Consider the following 27,112-nt stretch of genomic DNA (forward strand, 5'->3'; position numbering starts at 1 on the left):
CGGTTTGCCTTGTAACTATGACTATAGCAGTGTTGCTTTAAAATACTATTCCCTAACTAATATCCTCATTTAGCAGCTTCTAGTTTATCTGTCAGAAGTTCAGACTGTGATTTGGCACTTGAGATAATATTTGCCTCCATCATGGGCTGAGCAAGTTTCAGCTGCTTGGCCCCACTCAGAAGAGCTCAATGGGTTTGCCTAGTGGGTAGTGGGCAGGATGAGGGCAGGATCCTGGCACCATATGAACACCAACAATATTTCTGTTTCTGATACTACATTGATTTTATTATATTGCGGAGATCTTTTGTAAGTCACTTTGAGAGCCTCTAGGGCAGGCATGGCCAAACTTGGCCCTCCAGATTTTGGGACTACAATTCGTATCATCCCTGACCACTGGTCCTTTTAACTAGGGATGATGGGAGTTGTAGTCCCAAAACATCTGGAGGGCCAAGTTTGGTCATGGCTGCTCTAGGGGCTATAAAGTGGAGCATAGGTATTTTAATGAATGAATGAATGAATGAATGAAAGCTTTCCAAAGCAGGGATGGATCATATACAATTGTAGGGAGTGCGTTTGATTAGTATTTTGGATTTCCATTTGACTTTTGAGTATTGACTAAAAACAAAACTAGGTCCAAGAAGCCACATTACTGACTCAAATACATGAATTGTCCCTTCCTCTGGTGCACTCAATGTTTTGCTGTAGGTTATTTCTTGGGATTACTATCTAGCCGACTGAACTAAAACTGAAATGTCCAAGTTTAACAATAATATAGCATATTGAAGGTTTTGTTTAGTCATTTGCATTACTATCTGACCAGATATGAGGATTGATTTCTCAGAATAACTGTGAAGCTCAGTATGCAAAGAGATGCACTTTTAGAGAGCCTAACATTTCCCCATTTGGAACAAGAATATAGGAAGTGCCTTGTCAAATTATTGGTTCACCTAGCTCATTATTGTCTACACAGTGAATGGCAGTAGCTATCCAACGTCTCAGACATGTGTCTTAACTTGGAAAAGCCAGGAATTGAACCTGGGACATTAAGCATCATCATGTTTGATAGCCAGCATATGACTATAATTGGTAGTGTAAGTAAGGAGGACTCCTCCATTGGGAGAAGGAGCTGTACCAGTGTGCGCAACTACAAACAAGATTAGCATCAGCCCTTTCTTTGTCATCCCCCATATGCCCAGAAGGAGCATTTATTTGCTGGCCTTGAAAGACGAGCTGAACTCACTGTTTTTTCTGTGGCAGGCTCTGCTTCAGTACATTTATTAGGTCTTTAGGCCATCCCCTCAAGGGATGCAAATGGTTTTAAATAGGCATGATGACCTATATCACAATTCAAGGTGAAAGCAGGTCAAGAGGAATATGCCGGTGGATTTAACCGCACTAATCTGGTAAACTGAAATTAACTCCCAGCCTTTCCCTTTCTTGGCCACAGTCCCTTGTTTGCTCATAGGTTACCCAGACAAGGATTCAGAGTATGTGCCAGACACATTTGAGTCTTTATTGAAAGGACAGACAAGTCTATATTAAAAGAAATCTGGGGGATATTCAGTCCAAATGTAATGATTGGTTAATAGTAGGCCAGCGGTGGGGCAGAAATTTGCCTGTAAGTCAATAGTCATAGTGAGCAAGTGTGGTCTAATGTGTTTTACTTAGACCCAGAAGATCTAAGTTCAGATCCTTGCTGAACCATGATGCTCTCCCAGACATTATGCTATATGCACACACACTTTCAGCATGATTTACAGGTTTGTCATGAGAATAAAATAGAGAAAATCCATGTATACTGAGCATCTTGGGGGATGGGTGGGATAAAAATAAAATGAAAGCTAACAAATACTTCTGTTTGCTTCTTTAAAACAAAAATTGAGAGTTGACGTGCACTCCAGTATTAGAGGGAGGATGCTTTAAAAAGTACTACATGATGGTGGGTCATCATTGAGAGCTGACCAATGACTCATATAGTTCATCATGCTGTTCTCCAACTAGCTAGTTAGGGGAAGTCTGCAAGCATGACATGAGTACAGTAATGTTCTTCCTACTTAGAACTCTTTTTCCTGGAGACGTCCATGGCAAATCGTTCAAATCAGCCGTATTTCCCTTTCTAAGGGAAAGTCTGTTTCATCTTATCAGGACAGGTAACTTTCAAAGGACTTAAACTCTTAAGGTTCATCCTTATTTTACACTGTAGATAGTGATCTCTTTAAAAATTATATATTTCTATCAGGTTCCTGCACTAAAGCTCTGCTGCGATGAAAGAAATGATTTGTAAGCTGCAGCGTCTAAGATTGCATTTGGCTTTGAAAATATACAGTGAATCGGCAGAGAGCCATTTGAGCAGTGTTGAACACACATTTGACTTCTGGGACCTTAAGGGTGTGGGGTTATATCATCATTTGTGATACACTGACTAAGGTTGCAATTCTTTGTATATATGTTAGAAAATAAATTATTCAATTGATTTCAGTGGGGCTCCTTTCCCATCCAACACTGAGACAATAAGGCAGCAAGAGATTTGAGAACCATGTTTCTAAGGAATATAACACATTTCTCCCAGCAGAAAAAGATTAAAGCAACAAAGAGCTGGGGTATGAATACATGAATTGTTCTTTGACTTTTCATTCTGCCTAGCTCCTCTTGTCTGCAGATATTATTAGAATTTTATGCATGTTTGAGAATGAGGGAGTCTTTGCAACTGTTTGGCATCCAGCTGTCACGTGACACCCCACTTAAAATGCTCAATAGAGAATTCTTGATTTCCCACCCACCTGCCCTCCAATAATTGGTTTTAGCCAAACGGAAACTTTATATATCTTCTGCAAAGTATGGAAATGTTTATGTAGATAAGAAAAAAAAATGTTGGCCTCCAGTAACAAACATAAAATTTGTTTATAATCCACTAAATAATGCCACACAATAATGCCAGACACATTTTCTAAAGCAGAATGATCTAGTATTCTATAGTAACAACTGAATTTCATCACTTTTTCCATAATTAGCAATGCTTGTTAAGGGCCAGATTGCATGGTGTGATAAATATGCCTTTTAAAAATGCAGACAAACTCACCATTTTTGTTTTGGATAAAAAACAGCCAGGGCTTCCCAGTCCAGAGTGTGCTGTTGATCTGGATTGGAGCTTTATGCTGTTTTCCTGACAAAAATACTCCCCGCCAGCTGCTAATGGCACCTGAAAATTCAATTTGCATTGAAAAGCACATCTGGGGGCAAATAACAGCCAAAGAACTTTTCAGCAAGAAACTGGCACCAAGTCCGGAGCTCAGTGAAACGAGAAGTTCTTATATTGATTTCAACTCCCCTCAGTTACAGCCAGCATGGTCAATGGTCAAGGACATGGGTAGGCAAACTAAGGCCCGGGGGCCGGATCCAGCCCAATTGCCTTTTCAGTCCAGCCCGTGGATGGTCCAGGATTCAGCATGTTTTTACATGAGTAGAATGTCTCCTTTTATTTAAAATGTATCTCTGGGTTATTTGTGGGGCCTATCTGGTGTTTTTACATGAGTAGAATGTGTGCTTTTATTTAAAATGCATCTCTGGGATTTTTGTGGAGTATAGGAATCAGTTCATTTTTTCCTCAAAATATAGTCCAGCCCCCTACAAGGTCTGAGGGACAGTAGACCAGCCCCCTGCTGAAAAAGTTTGCTGACCCCTGGTCAAGGATGATGGGAGTTCTAGTCCAACAAAAGCTGGAGGCTATCATTTTTATAGTTATAATTTTAAATAACTGCTGTGCATCTCATTCTACTCTAAGTAGCATGGTTTGGGCCCAGGTGTGGTTAAAAGTAATTAAGCAATAACTAGTCTGTGTGAAGTGCTCCTAGGAAAAAGCCCATATTGTTTGAACATCATTTGCATTAATCCATCTATTGGTTAAATGCCCCTTGATACATTAGCTAAAAGAATTGGTGGTTTTATGGCACACCGTATTACCTTGCATAAACTGAGCAGAATGGCCATTAAAAATCCTGACATTAGGTAGTTGGTACCAGGGTGTATGTTTGACTTGCAGCATATATGGAAGAACATGTATTAAATGAGGAGTCACAGCCAGCAGCAATTCAGCCCTAGCTCTTAAGCAAGCAGAGTTGATCTGTCATTTATTTGCTAATAAAAAAGCTTTGTTAGCAGGACTGATGCAAAAGTTCAGTCTCTTTTTGGTTATGAAACTGTAACAAATTAAATGGGAATCCATCAGTGACTGGTCTGAGAATTACTAAACATACTATAAACAGGAGATGGCAACAAGGTATAACTTTGCACGTTTGGAAAAAATGGTTTCTCATATTTAAGGAATGTGGTGCTTACAATGACTTTTAAAGTTTAATGCTTAAGAAAGTTTTTCATTCGAAAAAAACTCCGTTTCCATGTTGGCACTAACATAAAGGTCAGGTTTCTCGTTCTCCTTTCCCCAAGTGTGTCACTTGGAAGCTCCAATTTCTGGGCAGATTAACAGGAAAAGCTTGGCATGCAGGAGAACATGCTGTTAGTAAAGGGCAGGGCAAACCTATTCTCTAATTATGCTGGGGAGGGAAGCGATAACGCTGGCACTGTGCTGGTGGAAAGTCCACCTTGTCCTGTGCATGTTGCCAGAACAGGAGCGGAAGGGGAAAACACACAATCAGAAAATAAATAATCATAGGATTGTAGAGTTGCTCACTGAATCCATGGAAACAAAGCTTGCTAGTGGCAACCAATCTGGGACAGTGCTGGCGATGTTGACTAGCCACAGTGATGAGGACACACCCACCCAGTAATACTTCTGCATCATCATAAAACCATGCTAGAGAGCTGCTACTCAATCAGACCCAGTGGCCCAGCCAACAGGAACACTGTTCAGCCAGGCCCTGGCATTCCTGTTGACAGGGGTTCAAATCTCCTTAAAGGGGATGAAAAAAGAAAAGCAGGAATAGGGAGAGCCTATGCAACTCATGTAGTTTCCGTGGCAAGATGTCTGCAGGAAATAGTTGTCCCTCTTGGGATAAATGTTTGTGACCCACCGAGGGAGTTGATAGGAAGGCCACCAGAATAATAGAGACAAATGTTCTTGCTCATCTTTTGCATACCTTACCAAAAACAAAAACAAAAACCCCACAATCCACATCTTATGCTGCGGACAGCAGACACAGCTTCCAGAACTCAAACCCACACTGTAAGTGTCACAGAACAGTTCCTAACTTCTCAACTGCAGCAACAGATAGGCTTCAGACACATCATGGGATATATGTCTCTCCACACCTTCAGTTTCGGGATCCAGTAAAAGATGGCAGAAGCACTGGGGCTGCAGGAGGGTCTGGTCTCATGGAACAGTGTGTGTGTTTTATGTGCTGGAAGTCCCTTGGTGAACTCCATTAGCAAAAAGAGGGAGGGCCCCCACAGCCAGGATATCTAAGCCATTAAGGTGGAGTGCTGCCTGAGTCAGTAGTCCGGCTTCTGCAAGGGCCAACCAGCCAGCCCTTATGGTTGATGTAAGTGATCCTGCCCCACCCCATGTTTTTGTCCGATAAGCCAGCCTTGTCAGGTAGCCCCCCACCAGGGCATCAGCATCCTTTCCCTGGCAGCAGCAAACTCATCCCACAGTGCAACCTGAGATGCCTTTTTAGGCCAGAGGACACATTTAGAATTTTGTGCTGTAGAAGCCAGTCACAAAAATGGTTGCTATTGGGAGCTGGGTGGCAAGTCACAAAAAGGCTGCCATACATGAAAGCACAGGAAAAGAGTCAGGGCCTCACAATGGCATGGGCATCTCATCACCCACCACCACCAATGGGGGGAAACACAGCTACATCAGCCATCACCGTGCTCCCTCACAAATAGAAGCTCTTTGCATCTCTTCAGAATGGATGGGAGGGTGGATGTCTAGTCCTGGTATCCAATTACATGTGGGCATGTTTAAGGAAGTGTTTTTGATTAATACAGGAGAGGCTGAGCCAGTGCAAACTGAAACTGAACAGGAAGAGCAAACAGTCACTCATGTGTTAGATTCTTAAGGAGATATGTACTGAGACATTTTGTGAGTGCCATAGGAGGAACTGGTGGGCATGCTGGTGCCTGCAGGAACCATGTTGGTGAGACTTGATTATTGTTTCCAGCCAGCACCCCCACTGTCTCCCCTTTTGCTGCACAAGCCAGTTGTTTTTCCTACCATTTTCACACTTATACGTGTCACAGAATTTCTCTGAAGCATTTGTCATACTTGATGATAATGATGGCAGATGTGCTGAGTGGACCCGGGAGCTGCCTTGCCACCAAATGTTCTCTTCAGATTGCAAGGCAACATTTAAATGAGAGAATCTATGCATAGCAATGAATTTTTTTTTTTTTTACTCTTTTGTATGTTGAAATACTTGGCTCTTCCAAGAAAACCATCTCAGTTTTTGGCCTCTCCCTTTCTTCAGGTACCTTGAAAAGCATATTAAACCACTCATGGTTGCTGGGCAAAACATGAGAGTGCCATCTTTGGTTGATCTGCTGGGCCTTCTCTGAAGCATTTTCCACCATCAGAGAAAAGATACAGAGATCAATGGGCCTGAAATCCATCCAGTAAACTTATCCCTGTATTTATATGTTGTGGCAAGATATATTAGTTCAACACTACAGTCGTTTGATCCCACAGGAGAGAAAAGCCACTTGTGCCTACTTCGTTAAGCTAATGCCAATCGCTTGAGCCAATTAACAGTAATTAAACTGGTTGGATGGGATTCAAAAACCAGATGGGGTGGGATGGGATGTGTTGAAAACCCTTTCTGTGTTACCAGGATGCAAATAAATAGTGAGAAAATATTCAGTTCCCAAAAGTCAGAGACTTTGAACAAAACAACCTGCTATTTGGCAGTGAGGAAGATTAACTGTTTTATGATGCTAAGTAAGGAATGATATTAGGAGAAAGTGGAATAGATAAGGGATGCTGGTATGCATTTCTCTTCCCAGAAGTCTGTGTATGGTGTAAATAACGTTGAAATTGAGCCTTGGTAAAGGAAACTCTGGGAGAGGAGTGGTATGCATAAACAAAGACCAGAGTTTATTCTCTACTTTCTTAGTGTTCAAAAGCATCTGAGTAAGTACCTCTTTCTTCCCATAACTTTGGATCAAGAGTCCACCTTTAAATCACAAATGTTAAGACACACACATGATTATGAGAGAGATCTGCTAAGTCACCAACCTGAATCTTTGCAAAACTGTTTCACAATTTTTAAAGAATGAAGCACCACAAACATCCATGAATTAAACATTCAAGTAAACAAACAGTCCAGTGTGTATATGTCCCCGCCCTGTGAGCTCAATGATTCATTCTGTTCAAGCAACTATTTAAATATATTTCAGGAGGGAGTGTAAACAGTGGCACTCTCAAGCAAGATGGGAGGGATGGAGATTGTGGAACAGCACATGTCTATATCAAAAGACAATTGTTTTAATGTCCCAAATAGTATATGCTTGAAATTGGTTTCACCATCAGATGAGCATTCTAGGGATGGAAGAGAAATTGGTTTGGGCTGTATTTCAAACTGAACCAACCCAATTCACCAGTCCTGGAAGTGGATCAGAACGCAGATAGATCACATATCTTTTCAAATTTTGCAAAGCAGCTTTGGTTCAAGAAATGCTCACAAGAATGTGCATTTTATTTGTGGGCGGAACGTATATTTTAGGGAAGCAACTCTAAATGAAAAAGTGTTGTATATCCAATCCCAAAGAAACTATTTGATGATACAGTGGTACCTCGGGTTAAGAACTTACCGGAAATTCGTTCTGGAGGTCTGTTCTTAACCTGAAACTGTTCTTAACCTGAGGTACCACTTTAGCTCATGGGGCCTCCTGATGCCGCTGCGCGATTTCTGTTCTCATGCTGAAGCAAAGTTCTTAACCCGATGTACTATTTCTGGGTTAGCGGAGTCTGTAACCTGAAGTGTCTGTAACCTGAAGCGTCTGTAACCCAAGGTACTACTGTATACTGAAGCTGGTGAGCCTGATTATATGAGATTTCAGCAGATAGCAGTTAAAAGTGAAAAAGTGTTAACAGGAAATACTATTTTTTATTTTTCTTATTTTAGGATTTATAAACCACTCAGCATTCAGAGAATCCCCAAGTGGTTTACAGAGATAGATGGTAAACACAATAGAGAACATAACATTGTAAATCATAAAAAACCAAGAATTTAAAATTAGAGAAATAAAATAGACTACCTTGGCTGGAAATAAAAGTTTTCAACAAATGTTGGAACATAACAATGTTGGGACTTTCTACACTTCTAAGGGAAGAGGATTCCAGAGAACTGGTTTGTTCGAATCACAGCATCCTTTACCACAGGGACATGTGGTACCATCAACAGATTTTCATTCACAGATGTAAGAGTCCAGGGTGGGATGCAGGGGCACATGTGACTTCTAAGATACCCTAGTCCAGAATCATATAGAGTTTTCTGTACACTAGCAGTAAGTTTATTAGAAGACTGAAGCTAATCAGAAGAAGTGGCATTTACAGAAACAAAGGTCCAAACAGTGATGCCACTGAGTCTATGTTGGTTTTTGAATATTGAAGGAAGGGGAAAGTATGGTTGGCTATGGGTTAAACCAAAGTGGCCTTCACAATATGCTGAATCATGAAGGGACTAGGCAGCATATACCTTAGCACAGGTTGCTTCTCCATTTTCTTGTTTTGATGTACAGTGGTACCTCTAGTTATGAACTTAATTCATTCTGGAGGTCCGTTCTTAACCCAAAACTGTTCTTAACTAGAGGCATGCTTTCGCTAATGGGGCCTCTTGTTGCCACTGCGCCACTGGCACACGATTTATGTTCTCATCCTGGAGCAGAGTTCTCAGCTCAAGGTAACTCTTCCAGGTTAGCGGAGTTTGTAACCTGAAGCGTTTGTAACCTGAGGCGTTTGTAACTCAAGGTACCACTGTATTAGCTTATTGCCTTTGGGAGTGAGGGTGCATGCAATCACAGTAGTACCTCACAGTTTAGAAGGTGTTTGAACCAATAGGATGGAACCAATAGGATGGACAAATGGACCTGCTTACTAGAAGATCAGAGATTATTTTAGTGTTTCTTCCCCATGTGACATCTGAAGGCATTCCTGAGAGGAAAAGCAGAGGGAATTGGAATGGGCATTAGGCTGCTAGGCAGTCTTGTGCTCTTAAAATAACCAAGTAGATGATCCAGTTCTTGTAGCTTTCTCACCACTTCTGCCTGTCTCCCTGAGTTTTCACTTAATTGTTTCATTTCCCCCACACCCACGTTTGCGCTTTGCAATGTTATCTAAAGGTTGCACGTCAGATAGCTGAAGGATAGAATGTCAGATTCAGTGCTCCTTTAGTCTGTCACAGCTGTTTGAAGGGCCTGGGGTTTTTAAAGAAATGTCAAAGGCATTTTTGCAGCACATGGAAACCAGATGTGCTTTGGGAAAATGGACATCGGGAAGAGGAGGGCAACTTAAATGTGTATTTAATCTTCCTGTTCAAAAGGGTGCACAGTGCTGGGTGGCACTGAGACATGTCTAGAGAACGTTAATAACCATATTGAACTTGGCTAGGATTCTATAGTACCTCTGGACTAGACTCAAATACTTAGCTTTTTCCTGAAATAAGTACAGCTTCCTGGAGTGAATGACCAGACATTTGTAACCATACTGCCATGTAATCATTGCAGTGACTTTACTCTTCTGTGAAAAGACTTCCTTGTTTTTAAGTATAGATTATTATTCACACAAACTGTTTTGCATTTCTGAAAAATTGGTGGAAGAGCAGTATTGCTTGAGGTATGACAACTGTATTTTTACACTGTTAATGCTGTAAATTTACTAGATCTGCTGCTTGGGAAACTTCTGACACTGAAATCTGAGGAGAGACAGATTTCACAGAATATAGTTATACCTAGGGGGTCTTCACAAAGCTGGTCATTCAAGGGCTGAAAGTCTTTAATTTCAAACTCCCATCTATTGGCAAGGCCTCATCTCTGCTTTGGAACTGAGATATAGCCAAGCTTTGCAAGTCTAAATTGACATAAGAAACAGATGTTGTTATTGCCTAAGGCTCAAAAAAAATATGAGTATGCTGTTTGCTTGTTTTTCTCTTTCCCAGAATTTGTTTATTTTCTTGGATAGGACATCATTTCTGACTCAGAATAATTTAGGCATGTTTAGGACAACCCACTATCTACATAGTAAAACTTGCTTCCAGTGCAGTCTGTGGGACTTGCATCCTGAAAACATATTGAGATTAGAGTTGTTGACCTTGTATTTCTCACTTCCATCTTTAGCTGAGGGGTGTAAGCATATTCTACCCTAGCTTGAGATTATGGCGCATCCTTGCATGCCCAGACCCTTCTCTCGACCTCACTAATGTGGTCCAAAGGAAAGCAGAGCAATACATTTGGCACCAGCTTGACTCCAGGAGTTACCAGGAGCTGTAAAAAGTGCCATCCAACTGTCTTAGAAACTCCAGTCTGGGTTTTTGTAGGGTTTACTCATTAGCCTTTTCTTCTCCTGAAGATGTGCAGCAAGGCAGCGGGTACATACTTTTCCTTGGGATTTACTCCTGAAGCCTTTCTCATGAATGCGGATAGCTGCAAGGCAGTGGAGGTTTAGGATCAAAGTTTTCCTACTAGATGGGCTACCTTTCCACGCTGATGAGCCCCATTTGCCCCTCACTTCCCTCTACAGCAGTGGTTCTCAACCTGTGGGTCCCCAGATGTTGTTGGACTACAGCTCCCATCATCCCTGAGCTCTGGCCTTGCTAGCTCGGGGTGATGGGAGTTGTAGTTCAACAACATCTGGGGACTCACAGGATGAGAAAGGCTGCTATACAGCATGTGCAGTCACCACGTTCTTGACCATTGGACCAACTATTGGTCTCATCTGCTCAATCTGTCAGAGCCTACCTTCACATGGAGGGACACCCCGAACTCACTGAGGATCTGAGACCCATCAGCTACCTTTACCTGGTTTAGCCGGCCAGTTGAACCCGTTTCTAGGATGTGGCTGCTGTTGCCTGCTGGCAGCTTCTAGGAGCTACAGGTGAAAGCTGAGTGCAGGGTGGGGACCAAAGGAGCACAATATATCCCACACCAGAGGTACTACCCTTCCCCTAACACTCCACATGGGTATTTTATGTGCATTTTAGTTTTGTGCATTGGTAGAACATGGAAATCAGTTTTGTAAAGAATGGCTTAAGTGTTTAACAATGTTTAACCGTATGTGTCTAGACCGTTTCTTCTTCCATTGTTTTTTATGTTATTTTAATAAAACTGTGCTGATATACTGAGCTAAAATATGTGAATTTAGTCAGCTTTTATTGGATAGTAAAAAAAAAAAAGTTATATGAGATCCTGCCTGTAGTTAATTATTCAGACACAAAATGAGAAATTATGAGGACTCCAAAGAATTCAATCCTTTAACGATTTTAGAAACAAAATGTTGCTGTGTATATATGTGAAACCAAATCTGCCTAAAGGAGACATTTGCATTGTGTAGTCACAGGTTAAAGGCTTTGCTGTTGTATGGAATTGCTTCCCTCACAGATGTCAAATGAAGGGGCTAGCATGTATAAATTAATAATTATTAAAGTTGACAGCTAATAGTTCACACAGGCAGTGACAATGAATTCCCTCATAGAAGTGGAAATGATATTTTGCTTTACTTGGGGCTATTTTATTATTATTATTATTATTATTATTATTATTATTATTATTAATCTCCCTAGAGCTGCTGAGTGAGGAAAAAGTTCACACGCAGACCGGAAGGGTCTTAGACAGGAGGCTTCTTGCTATAAGTATTGTAGATAAAAGGTGGCCCCATAAGTTGGTTCCTTCTTACCTTTGTTTTATTAAATAGCCATATAACTGATCCTCACAAGAAAGCTATGCGGGTTCATTACTACTGGGCATTTTGCATGATTTAGATAACAGGTTGCCAACACATTTAGGCCCTTAGGCACATCTGCATTTTTGAGTGAGTGCTGTCATTGCTACTCCTTTCATCACTTATTTCTCCCTGCACCTCAACCCTGATCAGCTCTTCCTCCTTAGAGACAGACAGACAGAAAGAAAGCACATGCATGCACACTTCCCTTTTCTAAGGGATCTGTGTAAAAGTCAAATCTAGTAGAATTAATTTGACCATTGAAGCACATAGAGCTGAAAGACAAAGTAGGGAAGAGTGTCATTCTTCCAACTTCCTCTTTCTGCTCTCTTTCAAGGGAGAACAAAGTAACCATTCTCACCACCTCATGACCAAAAGGGAAGTGAGAAGTGAGGGAGAGGTCAGAGGTTTTGTGACCACCAAGAGAAGACCTTAAGGGCCAATCAACTCTTCTTGGGCAAGGTTCTTGAGCAGGTGGTTGAATACCAGATCCAGGTGCTCTTGGAGGAAACTGATTTTCTGGATGCATTTCAATTTGGGTTTAGGCCTAGTTTTTGCAGAGAAACTGCTTTGGTTGCCCTGTATTCTGTCAGGAGAGAGACAGGAGAAACATGTCTTTATAATTCTTCTTGACTTCTCAGTGGCTTTCGATACCATTGAACATGGTATCATTCTGGAGTGGTTGTCCGAGTCAGGTGGCACTGCTTTGTGGTGGTTTCAGTCCTACTTGGAAGGTCATTTCTAGTGAGTGATGCTTGAAGACTGCTCTTCGGCACTTTGGAGCCTTCAATGTGGGGTTCCTCAGAGTTTGATTTTATCCTGCATGCTGTTTAACATATACATGAAATCACTGAGTGGGATTAGCCAGAGGTTTGGAATACGTTGTCAGCAATACTTTACATCTTTACAGCTGCAGGTATGGCAGTGGATGTGGTGGATCGTTGTCTTATTTCATTAATGGACAGAATGAGAGTTTGTTTGTTATCAGTTTACAAGCTGGGTATTCAGTTTTGTTATTTCTTTCTTGTTCTATAGACTGTTCAGTATTAACCCGGGACTAAGACAAGAGTATTTAAACAAACACCCGGAACCACAGTATTAAGGTAAGACATTCTACTTTATTAAAATAATTCTGAGAATTCCCCCTCCCTACAAGGCCTGTGGTGTGTTAGAACCATTAGACAAGCCATCTCTAGAGGCATAGCCAATAGTACGGGATGATGGGAATTGTAATCCAACAATATCTAAAAACCACCAGGTTGGAGAAGGTGGCATTGGACCTAGAGGAGACCTCCTGCTTATTTAAGTTGAACCTCTGCATCATAACTTTTGTTTGTTCATCCCTGATGCCAGCTTATGTTAGCTCATATGTTTGGAAGAGCCAGAGCTGTCTGTGTAACATTTTAAGGTGTCAAATTAATCTAATGCCTGTTTCACAGGTCATAACTTTGATGAATTTATTCTCAGAACACTGCTATAAGCCAGAGAAGTGCAAACAGCTTTCTTTCTCTGTGAGGGGAATGGATCAGAGCAGAAAAGTAAACCTTGATCTCTAATTTGACTAGCTTTGTAAATCATATATGCATCCTTACATCAGAAGACTTGGAAAATAGTGGATACTATCCTCATGATGATTGCATGACAATCAGCAATGAGAAAAGTTCAGAATATTCAATAACTGAATGGGAATATGTGGGACATGACAGAGGTATATAAAATTGTGGGTGATGTGGAGCAGGTGGGCAAAGAAAAGTCTTCCCCCCGTCAGAATATTAGAAGCATCAGTGAGTCCTTCATTGATGCTGAATGGTGGGAGATTCAAGAGCAGCCAAATGGAAGTACTTCTTCACACAGTGCATGAACTATGAAATTTGATACTGCAAGATGCTGTGATGGCTGCTAACTTAACAGCTATAATGGCTACTAGTCATGATAACTATGCACTACCTGCAGTGTCAAATGCATCATGCCTCTGACTGCCAGTTGCTGGAAATACATCCTAGTAGGAGAGAAGGTGTTGTACTAATGTCCTACTAGTGGTCATCTGTTTGGACACTATGAGAACAGAATACTGGACTAGATAAGCCTTTGGACTGATGAAGCATGGCTTTTCTTGTGTTCTTATTCAACACTGTTCCCAATTCTGAAAGTTCCTTCCAACGCCGGAGTAGACTTGGCAGAAGGAGATGTTTCATGCTTTGAATTTCAAGGGCAGTAAGCATGAGGTGGCTCAGCAGAATATTTCCCCCTCCCTCTCCCACATTGATTACAAATTGTGGGTTTTGCTTCTGGGTTTAATAAATGAGGGCAGTTCATGTCCTTAAATATCCTTATCCTTCATCAGTCTCTTCTTGACATGCTGCACGATCCGTGCAGCCAGCTTTCTAATCTTTCTGATTTCTAATTGGATGCAGAGAAAGGTTAGGGGGCTTTGTGCGATTCTGTCCTCTGCCGCCTCTGAGCATCTTTGGCTGTAGGGATTTGTTGCAGACAGCCGCATGAGCCACAGCCTCTGAGAGGCTGAATTAGTTCACAGCTATTCAACCTTGGTTTTGCTCTTCCCCTCCTCCTCCTGCTGCTGCTGCCGCCACCACCGAGACACAAATTGAAATGTAACCCATGCTCTGGTCACCATTATTTAGCATCACAAACAATGAGCAGAAAGGAGAAGACTGGCCCAGTTACTTTGGTGGATTCAGCCAAATGGATACTTCAGTGCGTTCCATCTGCATCCTTTCAGGACAGTGCTTTGTTTGCATATGTTAACCTTAGCCACGGTTCCATGTGCTCAGCATCTTTAAGCAGATGAGCCAGGAAGGATAGCCAAGCAGTACAGAAAGCAGGATTCGAGAGGAAGCACTATATTAGCAATTCGGAAATCATTATTCAAGCTGTTTGTGAGTTAGAATTTAAATAGAAGATGGTCGTGGATAAAACTGCAGATTGCTTATGGCACAAGGCTCTGGTTTAATGGGGGTGGGGGTGTCAAAGGGAGAATTTCTGCACTTGCAGCTTCTTCCAGCACTGGGTGCCCTATGATGTGAGAAGCTACATCTGCTAACATTTTCATTTTCTAAAGAAATGAAAAGGCGTAGAAATTGTCCCATATGCAATGTGTCAGACATGTGCAGATCCTTGGGTGAAATCCCTTGGGATACCATATCCTTTATACCACACATTTCCTCATATGTTCATTGCCTCATGAGTGAAAGACACCAGCTTTATAATTTTGTTTGTAATGCTTGGAAACTTAAATGGGTTTTTTAAGGTGACACAGTCTATTCACAGACCAAGCAGCAGAGCAAGTGAGCAAGACTCTGAAAGTTGGCCCATCTTTCTCCTTGGACATGCAATGGTTGCTTGAGCTCTTTGACTCATAGTCCTGAATTCAACCTAAGACTGGAGAAAACATTTGCAAGCAGTGATAATCAGGTTTGCCAGGAGCAGTACTTTGGTCCCAGGCCATTTAGGCCTTTATATGCTAGTATCAACACCTTGAATTTGGCTCAGTATCTCACTGGCAGCCAGTGCAGTACTTTCAGAACCAGTGACACCATTAGACTTCCCCATTAGCAGGTTAGCCGCTTCACTCTACACTAGCTTCAGTTTCTGGACTGTCTCCAAGGACAACCCCACATACAGTGCATTACAGTAGCCCAGACAGGCCACCAAAGTATGGACAACATTTGCTACCTTTTTGTAGTATTTGAGAAAGTCTTCTGAGATACTGTTGGGAAACTTGCAGGCAAAACTTGTGGCTGTTTTGCATGTGCAGGTGTCACAAAATGTGTTTCTGTGTGTGCAAGTACTATGCCCTGGTTCCTTGGGCACTGGTTTGTAAATTGCATGGTGGAGAGGTGAAAAATCAGCAACCAAAATCCCAGTGCCCCCTATGTGCCTTCCTTGAGAGAGAAAAACTGTAGAACAGATGGAAGCCAAATAGCATGTGATTGGGAGAGAGAAACCCAGACCTTGCTGCAGCGATTCCGAATGTGAATTTATAGATTAGTAATCGGCTAATTTTAAAATGACAGATGCTGCTGCCTTTAGGGAGAGGTGATGAAGGGTGTTTCCACACATGTTAGCAACCTCATATGTATAGTCTATCTTCCTGTGCACTTCACTTCCTTGATTTGCATTGACTATTTGCAGGGCTAAGGGGTGCTTGGGCAGCACAGTTGGGATTTCCTTTTCATGCTGTGAGGAGAATCTCTTTAGTCTACAGAATGGCACCATTTGAAAGCACTGTTGGAGAAGCCCATGGGATAGGAGAGAGAGATGAATGTTGCAGTTAATAAATAAATAAATATTTTCCAAGGACCAAAATGTGAAATCCCTTCCCATAGCTCAATCTGCTTTTTACCTGACTGCTGACCATGCTGGGTGAACTGATGGAAGTTGGAGTTCAACAACATGTGGAAGGTCACAGGTTATCTGATTTTGCTTTAGAACCACTACCAGTTGCTGCACGTACACAATCTAGTCTAGAGGACAAAAGGACTTGCTGCACAGATGTCTTACATCACATTGCAAATCTCCTTTTCGCCCCCAGTAGCTGCCAAGAACATAATTTGTTTGGTTGGAGGCTCTCATTATAATTGTGAAGCTTCATAGCACACTACAATAGCCTTCATCAACCTGTTGCCCTCCAGGTGTTGTGGACTACAACTCCCATCAGCCCCAGCCATTGTGGCCATGCTAACTATTACAACATCAAATGTGTGCTAGGCATGAGAGATAATGACCCAGGGGCTTAGTGGAGACTGAGTCTTCCCAGTCTTAGTCCAAAACTCTAACCACTGCATCACACTGGCTCTTGCTGTACATACCATCTCTATAGTGTTTATTACAAGCATAGACAAACTTGGCCCTCCAGATGTTTTGGGACTACAACTCCCATCATCCCTGACTACTGGTCCTGTTAGCTAGGGATGATGGGAGTTGTAGTCCCAAAACGTCTGGAGGGCTGAGTTTGCCTATGCCTGGTTTATTAGCACTGTTGGATTCTAGAGCGATGAGCTCCAACGCCAGCTGTTGCTCTTCTGGCCTTTTGCTATAGCAACACAAAGTGGTTTATATTTTATATGCTGTGGCATGTGCTTATTCTGAAAGGGTGGAGTGAAATGGCTTGGGAAGAATCATTTTGTCCACACAGTCTCTGGGTGGTTTTTTTTAAAAAAAAATTAAAAAAATACTACAACAATCCACACAATAATTTTATCAATTTGCAATGCTCAGTGGTGATGTTTGGGAACTGGCCAGCTCATGCCACCTTTCCAAATTTCCTAATATATAGCTTGTTCCTTTTACATCTCATTGTTTGGTCTGTCTGCAGTTTTAGAACCAGCCATCTAATAATAATGCTTTTTTGTAACATCCATTTTAGTACCAGCATTTTATTCATACAGCCTGAGGGTTGTGAACCACTCAAAAGATCCTCCCAGTGGATATTCATCCGTGACATATCCGGCAAGATGGAGTGAAAGAGTAGGGGGGTGGGTGCAGTGTACTGTGAAAATTGCTGTGGTGATTGGAATCAATGACTGTGAGAAATATATGTTTCCCCCTTGAAAATGGTCCTTAATGGGTGTTGAGTAGTTAAAAGAAAAGGTCTGACAAAAACAAAAAAAGACCCCAACTTTTAGTTATGCATTTAAATGTAAGTATTATTGTCTTCCTTTCTGGCTCTTGAACTCTTCTGCAATGTGCAATTAACTTTTGATGAAGTGTGTTTGAGTTGTACCAGAGAAGCTGTCATGATATGTTGCAACTAATGGTTTATATAATAAACAGAACAAAGTTTAATTCAGTGTTTTATGAGACTAAATCAACACAATCACACAATGACAAATGCAGGAGGTCTATATATTGTTGTACAGTCTGTCCATAAACATCTGGGTATCTCAGCATATAATATTTGCATATAGTACTGCTCAAACAGTATCTCAGATTTTATGCGTAGCTTTTTAGCTCTCCAGCGTTGATACCTACGCATTAGCCTACCACACTATGACAGTCCCAAATAAATTCCTTCTCTTCCATAAATTTATTTTCAAATTCTATAATATGAGTGTTTTCATCCATCTGCTTCTTCTTTTTCTAGTGTTGATTTAGATTGTTGATTGAATTAATAGTGACATTAGGGCTCTGGTGCTTTTCATCTTTGTTTCGACAAACCTACCCAGATATGAAAAATATTGATATATGTTTTAATCTGCTTCTAGTGTATTGCTGATTTTAAAAATATTTTAAATGATTGTTTTTTATGGTTTTTATTGATAATTTTATTGTTTTATTCTCTTTGAAAACCGCTTGGAGTAGGGGCTTTGTCGTTGTTTGTTTAGCAAACAAGTGGTGTATAAATTTTATAAAATAAATAAAGTCTAGGCCCTAACAGAAAACCATTAGCTGTTTTTACTAAGGATAAGGATCTTGGTAAACAGAAGAGCTTTCAAACTGTAGGCATTTTGTTCATGGCTCTCATCTTGTTTGCAAGTAACAAAAGAGGGATATTATATCCTGAAGCTAAACAAATAAATTTCAGATTTCAGCTATCAGTCATTTATTCTGCAGCTATGGCAAACAACAACAACAATAACCTGATGTAAAATGTCTTTTATGTGCAATATCGTCCATTTATGACAAAGATATCATACCTACCATGAAGCATTCTTGTTAATATAAATGGGAGATCCAAAGAAGGTAGTTTATACTCAAGATACCACATTATGGCTGGGATGGAAAACCTGTGGCCTTCCTGATGTTTCTGGTCTTCAACTCTCGTCATCTCTGACCATTGGCCATGCTGATTTAGGGCTGTTGACAGTCGAGTTCAACAGCATTTGAAGGCCACAGGCTCTTCATCCCTGATTTATTCTTTGCTTTGTGTAATCCCAGTAAGGTAAAAAAGGTAAAGGACCCCTGGGCAGCTAAGTCCAGTCAAAGGCGACTGTGGGGTGTGGTACTCATCTTGTTTTTCAGGCCAAGGTAGCTAGCATTTGTCCACAGCCAGCTTTCTGGGTCATGTGGCCAATATGACTAAACCGCTTCTGGCACAGTGGGACACCGTGATGAGTGCCAGAGTACACGGAAATGCGTTTATCTTCCTGCCGCAGCGGTACTTATCTACTTGCACTGGTGTACTTTCAAACTGCTAGGTTGGCAGAAGCTGGGACAGAACAACAGGAGCTCACCACCATCAGGCAGATTTGAACTGCCGACCTTCCGACCAGCAAGCCCAAGAGGCTCAGTGGTTTAGACCACAGCGCCACCAGCATTTTCGTGTGTTTCTGTGTGCTCTGGCTTCTTTCACAGTGTTCCGTTGTGCCAGAAGCGGTTTAGTCAGGCTGGCCACATGACCTGGAAAGCTGTCTGTGACAAACACTGGCTTTCTCGGCCTGAAAAGCAAGATGAGAGCAGCACTCCATATTCACCTTTGACTGGACTTAACCGTCCATAGGTCCCTTTACCTTTTTGCCGTGATCCCAGTAGGAATCTAAACAGAAGCAGCATCTCTCTGTCGTCCAAGTCAATCCCAGTAATAGACAAACATGTAGAGATTGTCTCATATTCTCCGCTTTCAAAAAGCAAGTGAATGGAAATGAGACTTTCTTTGTTTGTTTGACCTGTGACTTCCTGAACTAGGTTTTCCTCTGACCTCTTCATTTGGTCAGGTTCTTTGATGGACAGCTACAACATATGGATTACTGTAGGAGGCGCTTCCACAATGAGGCAGATGGAGAGCTTGCAGGAGGGGGAACAAAAGCTGTCAGTGGGAGATGCAGGGGCTGCGTGTGCAAAGGTTCTATGAAATGGTCATTGATTGGGAATCTTCCTATTTTGCAGATGGGCCTTGAGATGGGCTTTAGATCCTTTAGCTTGGTCAGTGTGTTGGTAGAAGGGAAATAGCGGGGGGGGGGAGGAGGAGAGGGTTGAGGCATGAAATTTTAATGAGCAGTTAATTGATAATGTATCCCAAGAGACTGGTGTGCTAGAAGGACATCTGATGGAAAGGAATAAATTGTGTTAGGCTCCCTGTGGCACAGAACTTCCTTCATTTGGAGCCAAAGGGCTGGAGAGGATACTGTAAATGACTTTTGGAATAAAGGTTGTTTTGCCGGCATTTATGCTCAAGGATGGTGTAGGGCATAAAGAGGTAAGAGAGTAAAGCCAGCTTTTGTGTTTCATACATACTTAAAAATAAAGGAAAAGAAACCGCCCTGGTTATCCTGCTTGTTCCAGTCAGTCATAAAACTGAGGTGATTCAGGACAGATTAGGAGAACTGTCAGAACAGGATGTAGAATCAGAGCTGCTACAGTTGTCTTCTGGATTTGTGATAGTTTTTATAGTGTATGACAACAGCCAAAAGTGAAAAACAGATTCCTTATAAAGATGGAAACCAGGAAATCCAGGCCATGTATTATGGGAAAATGTATGAGGAAAGGAAGCTGTATGACAAGTAATCCTAAGTAGGTCCTAAAATGTTCTTTCTACAAATGACATTTTTAACATCCTTTTAAATTGATCCCTCACCTTGTATAAACCAGTAACAAGTTGCTGTATTCTTTGAAATGTGATGCAGAAACCTCTACAGGAACAGTTTACTACTGAATCACTTGTAATTATGTGATTAAAAGCTATAAAGCAGGAATCACAAAGTGTCTTCCTGGGGATATTAGCAACTGGCATTTTAATGTTCATTCTGTAAATTGTAAATACAGTTTAAATGCTTAATTGCTACCAAAAGTACTCTGATACTCCTGAAAGGCTGATTAAAAACAGTTCTCTGTTTTGGGATATTTCATCTCTTTAATTTTGCCAAGGAAATATTATTTTCTCTCTCACTTCTTATCTTCGCCTCTGTGCTTTTCATTGGTGCTTTTTTTCACTTTTATAAATGTTCTCTAGACTTCTTAGCTACTCCTTTTCTATAATTTTCAAGGTTGAACTTGAGCCAGTATTTACTATGTCTGCCCCACTGTGGTGATAATAAAGGACAGTAATGCTCTCCCACAACTTTGGTAATTAAAAATCCCAATGATCATGTTCCTAATAACCATAGATAGGGGAATCAGCCTATGTGTGAGCAATCCCTTCCCTTCTTCCAGAGCAGAGACAAAAACCACAAGGCAAAGAATTACAGGCAAAACAGCACTTATGGTTTGTTTCTCTCCAAACAAACCACAAGAGGGAAGCCAAGAACAGCCCTTGGTTTCTGGTCATGATTTGTTTGGAAAGAGACAAACCATGTGCTGGTTTGCATATAATGCTAAGTCAGCTGCTCTGTAGTTTCTTTCTCCCATCTAGGAAGGAAGTACATATAGAGTGATTGAGCTGCATAAACCAGCATGCAGCTCTAATTTTCCTAACCATAGTTTATGGCCTATTAATGGTGATCAAAATCACGCCTTTATTTAGTTGGCTACTATGTGACAAGTGAAAGCTCTGCATACAGAGATAATTAGGAAATCAACTGGGCTTCCCAGTTTTACCATCTGCGTTTTAAAAGCCACATATTCTTCCTGTTTGTTAAATGCATGATAATTGTGGCTATTTTTGTACATTGGTGCAGTTTAGTACTGTGTGATTTTTCATTGTGACTATAATTAGTACTTGGATGAAGTTTACTTTTAGATTCTCATTTACATAGCAGAGTAGTTATTCACACAGATACCGGAAATGAATTAATTTAAAGTAAATATAAACTGTGTGCCTTAAAGTGTGTGGAGATGCAAAATATTACATTATATACACAAAAGGAAAAAGGATGGAGTACTCAGTCTGGGGATGTCTGGACTCACTAAGCAGAAAATATTGGTGATAAACAACACATTCCAATTTTGAGGCATTCTTTGATGACTTAGTGCCTCAGGGCATAGAGATAGTGGGAAGGGTTATCAAATTGTAATACAAAGAATATCTAAGTCTTAAAATCAAAGTCAAACAATAGTAACTACATAGTGTTCGATCCCTTTGGGAAGAGCCACAGTTCAGTGGTAGAAAACATGCTCTGTGTACAAATAATCACAGGAACGTTGAAAGCTGCCTCATACTGAGGCGGACTATTGGTCTATCAAGCTCAGTATTGTCTGCACTCTCCAGAGTTCCATACATGGGATCTTTCCTAGCCCTACCTGGAGCTGCCAGGGATTGAACCTGAGAAGCTCTGCAGAACAGATCCTGTACCTGAGTCAGGTTCAACCACTAGCATCTCCAGGTAAGACTGTGAAAGGTTCCTGCTGAAAACCTGGAGAGCTGCTGCCAGCCAGCATGGACAAATGCTGAACTGAATGGGCCAATGGTGTGATCTGAGAACAGATTTAGGGGGTGCATGAGGAGACGAGAGTGAGGGAAAGTTCCTTCTCACAGCCCAAACTCCTCCTGCTAGTGGATCTACATAGCTAGATACCACTCTTTCATTTGTTCTTATTCCCCCACTTAAATTCACCCTCTGTTGACATGAATCATTTTTGTCTACAGCAAGACGGATATCAGCTTTCTGCTGATAGGAAACCTCACCCGCAAAAAGTGACATAACAAGGATGCCTCATGATGTATATATGACTAGGAACTACAGCTGGCATGGCATTGCTCTCTTCCCACAAAACATTTGAGTAGACAGCTTAAAAGTTAGTTGCCCTGGGCATTTAGAGCAGGTTCAAACACTGGCAACCGTAGCTAATTAATCACTATTAGTGAAGATGAGAAAGGCCTTTGCCTGAGATCAGGGAGATTTTCTGCCAGTAAATCTGATGATATTGCAATATAGATCAGTGGTTGCGCTTTATAACATTGGCATCACCAAACAGATCTTTGGGTTTCTTATTTGCCTTTTCGTTTATTATTTATAACTTTCACTGTACAAAACAAGTGATTCCAGAAGAAAAAATTTAAATGTGTACTTTGAGATGTGTTAATGAAGACAACCCCCCTCTTCCCACCCTAACGCACACACATGGTAAGTGTGTGTGTAAATAGCCCTGTCTAGAGAAAGATATTTTTACCGTGCAGTCTTGATTCTAGAGATTTTTATTTTGGCAATGCTTTTGACTGGCAATACTTAATCCTTCTTTATCTGCCCTTTTCAATCAAACATAGATGTAAGATTGAATTCTCATCCTGGAGTATTACATACTATTAAGCACTGCAATATGCAATCTAAATGCAAAGAAGCATGTAATATGCATCTTCACAAGGCATAAAACAACACAGTGAAATTTCTATTCAGGGTTTGTTTGATTCTGCATCTGGCCTGTACCCATCATGCTTGCTTTTAGCAGCTTGCTGGCCTGCTGTGTGAAATCGCCCTGTCTTTCTTTCTCCCTGACACTCTCTTGGGGTAGCCTGAAGGCAGCCACTTAACACAGTGATAATAAAAGGGGTCAATGTACCTTGACTCTGAAAACTTGACTAAAATGGCATATATTAACATGAATAATTAGAGTATTTAAAAAAAATCGACATTTTGAAATGGCAAAAGGGCAATGTCAGGGCTTGAGACATAGAAGAGAACCTGAGAAAACAGCACACTCACTACATAATATTGTAGACTCAAAATAAGGAGGCAGACCTATACTAGAGATAGGGAAAGCTGGATCTGAAGCATATTAACAGACCTCCTTTGACCTCCCCAGTTGTCCCATCGGCACAGACTATCCATTTTGGCCTTACTCTTATTTTTTGTGTGAATTTTTTTTGTATTTTTTTGTATTTTTTGGCCTGTGCTGAATCACGAGATGTGGAACTTTTGAAAGAGATACCATAACCAGGTAGCCTTTAAATTGTGGTTTGTTAAACAAACCATGAGTGCAAACAAGCAAGCAAAACATGGCTTGATTCCCCACACTTGGTTTTTATTCCACTTGCTCTTACCTCATGCACCTGTAACTTGACAAACGTCTGAGGTAGGGTGGACAAACAAACCATGCTTTGTAAGTAAGACTTATGCGGTTTGGATGTAAAACTACACCATAGTTAAGACCAGCCATGGTTTATTAGCCAGCAGCAGCTCATGGCTTAACACTGGTGGTTTGCTGCCAGAAAACAGACTATGGCTAGTCTCCTGGATTGATTGTGGATGTTCAAACATGGTGTTATGTGTGGAAAATGCCATTATGTTTATGCACTTCTTAAAACGGCTATATATTTTCACCCTCATTTGAAGCCAGCATCTAGTGGAACTCCACTATAACACCTGTTACCTGGAACCCACATGCAATTCTTTTTATCTACAAAGCTAGCTTGGTGACAACAAATAAAGTTCTTGTTACTGATAAACCTGGGGGGGAATTAGTCATGCGTTTAAGAAATCACAGTTATATCACTGTCAGCATCTCTGTGCGTTTCTCTGTTAAACCCTTTCGTTTTTGCATTAGTAAGAGTGTGGGTGGAATCTCAGTCTCAGGGACAGAAAAGGTCGGGACAGCGTGGGCTGTGTTCTGATCTGATGTACAGCTGTGGGCAAACAGCACTGTGTGTGTCTCCTGACTGCAAACCACCCACTCGCACAAGTATGGCAGCAAATTGCTTCTAGGAAAACGGTGAGTTGCCCGCTCATAAAAAGATGTCAGTGGAGCTGTCAGGCACTGAGATTTCTTACATTTGGAGAGATTGCATTTGGATCTTGTTTACTCTGTTAACATGTCTGCAAAAATATGAATGGCATTGCCTGTAGGTTGACAGCTTCTGTCTTTCATTTTTATCATACAGTGAATACCATTCATTTTGAAACTGACTTGCCTTCTTAATGTAGTTCCTAATTCCCATGCAGTATACCAATTACCATGGTCTATCTCCTTTGTTACTTAGCTTTGCACAAGACACCATCAAGTTGACTCTTGGGAACTGTTTGAGGCTGCAATCCACACACACCTTTACTCTCTCTCTCTCTCTCTCTCTCTCTCTCTCTCTCTGTGTGTGTGTGTGTGTGTGTGTGTTCTGCCAGCCAGCATCATCAGAGTGATACAAGTGTCACTCCATTGGTGCAGATTTCTCCCTTCTGCCCATTGAACCATGAGTGCAGGTAGATGATCCGCCAGCACTATCCCTTTCAGCAGAGCCCAGCAGGAAGCCCTGAAACATGGTGTTCCAAAAGTGGGGCAGGGTTGAGCTGGCTTGAGAACCACTGCGTCCTAAGCCACTGTCACACCCTACCAGCGTTGAACCCAATCTGGGCCTAGTTGCTGTGCCAGCCTGGAGCTTATCTGCCCTGAACCTTCCACTCCTGCCACCAGGAATGGCCAAGCAGCAGATACAGCGGTGGCTTTACCGCTCCTCAGAACTGTGGCAATAGGGACTTTGGATGGTTCTTTAGGTATATTACTAGCACCTGGCAACATTTTCAAAGTAGCTTTGGAAATTGAGAAAGTCATTTAGAGTGGAAGACCAGGAGGAGGGCCATGTAACCTTTCACTACCAGCTGTGTTTTTACTCAAAATTGGAAAAGCCATGTGGGGTTTTTCTTTGGGAAAACAGCTGGTGGGCATAGGTTATGATTCCCTTTTTGCCACTTCTCTGCTCTAATTTTCTCCCTCCGAAAGCTGATTTGCTGGTCCCCATTGAATGCATTAGCGTTAATGTGCAATTAGTCCTTTGGTCCTATGTTGCTCTGTCAGTGAGCGCCAAACTTTATATTTTGCCAGGAATTGATCTCTCAACTTTTTTTTTTTTTAATGCAGTCAGAGCTAGGATTGTGGAGGGGGTCACAAGGGGATTGCCGATTAGTTCAGAAAATTTACTGTTCTCCCAAATTTGTTTTGCAAATAATGACTCATTTCATACCTGTCCAACAGAAAGAAAAACTGGATAACATGTATATCAGGTGTTAGAAGCTGAGAGTAATAGTCATAAAGTTTTTATTTTTGTTATATTTATATTTGGCGACAGCTGGGAAAACATCTTTAGAACATCCGTTGGGGAATCACAAGCTAAAAAAAATCACACCCCTCTTAATCTCTAATCTGACTGGTGAAATTGGGACAAACAGAGAGGATTTGCTGGTGGGTGAGTGCACGCGCGCAGTGTTGGATTCCCAGAATAAGATGCTGAATTTAGCATATCACTGATTGAAGGAACAGAGAGAGAGAGAAAGAGAGAGAGAGAGAGAGAGAGAGAGAGAGAGAGAGAGAGAGAGAGATGCTGGCTTCCATATGTAAATTACCCGTGCATTTTAGTGATAGGCATTATATGCAGGACATGGCTTAATCTGTAACAGAGCCTAACAGTACATTTTGCAAACGGAACCAAGAGTAGATCATGGCTGAAAAAAAGCTGCATGGAAATATATTCATAAGCTACACACCATAGATAAGTGCTATGAGCCTTTGTATTGCCATGTCTTCCTTGTATGAGTTCTATGAGTCTGAAAACTAGTAAGGTTGGCAAGTTTTGACTAGTGCTGTGCCAAATTTTCATGAATTTTGATTTTGGATTAGAAGTGTTGGAATTCATTTCATGCCCTGTCCCAACCACTTATCTGTACCCAGCTGGATTGGGAGACAGAGCATTAGCTCAGTTGCCTCTGTGCATTTAACCTTCTCCCCAATCCATAACTTTTCAAATAGTTTTTTAGACATACTTTCCGCAAAGAAAAATTGTTTAAAAGCAGAACACTCTTTGTAGGGGGGGGGAGAATGCACCCCCTTTTGTGGTGGTGGAGGTATTCTGTGCTAGTTTGGCATCAAGTGAGACTTGCACTCATACACACAAAGTTTTGCTGGATTGTGGTCAAAATGTATATTATTAAAAGAAAAGATGCAGTTGTTGGTTGTGATACTGCCTTGGATTACCTAGCTCAGAAGCCTAAGCTGTAATGGATGAGCTTGCTATAGGAGCTCATTGGCTTCCTTGAGCCTCTGGGTTCAGTTGTACAAATCCCCTGACACATGACAAGTTTGTGGCAGATAAGGCCATCAGTGACTACAAGTCATGATGCTTATATAGTACCTCCAACTGTCTTGAAAATGCTGGGACTGTCATGAAAAGCCATCATGGCTTCTCACTATGTCATGCGGAGCCCTGAATTCTGCAATTGGGAAAGGGAGTGGGGAGGGGCTGGAGCAGGGGCAGGAGGAGGAGGCAGCCTGGCCACTCACAGGGGTGCAGCAGGACCTGGAGGGAGGGGAAGGGTGCCACTGTGCTCCTCAGCTCTCCCTGTCTGTACCACTCAACACACCTGACTATGGTGATGGTGGCGGCAGGAGCACACAGGGGCCCTTCGGTGGTCA

At 41.5% G+C, this 27,112-nt stretch overlaps 1 protein-coding gene across 42 annotated transcripts in view; it reads left to right on the forward strand.

The window, feature by feature from the left end:
- NFASC (neurofascin) overlaps positions 1–27,112 on the forward strand; it is a 180,339-nt gene that overhangs the window by 44,054 nt on the left and 109,173 nt on the right. For all 42 annotated transcript variants that reach the window (XR_014549136.1, XR_014549137.1, XM_083618120.1 and 39 more), the window contains one exon: positions 12,923–12,990. The gene's annotated coding sequence lies outside the window, so the exon portion shown is untranslated. The remainder of the gene's footprint in view (positions 1–12,922; positions 12,991–27,112) is intronic.

The sequence above is a fragment of the Podarcis filfolensis genome, assembly GCF_964270895.1.
Source record: "Podarcis filfolensis genome assembly, chromosome: 6".
NCBI classification, from domain to species: domain Eukaryota; kingdom Metazoa; phylum Chordata; class Lepidosauria; order Squamata; family Lacertidae; genus Podarcis; species Podarcis filfolensis.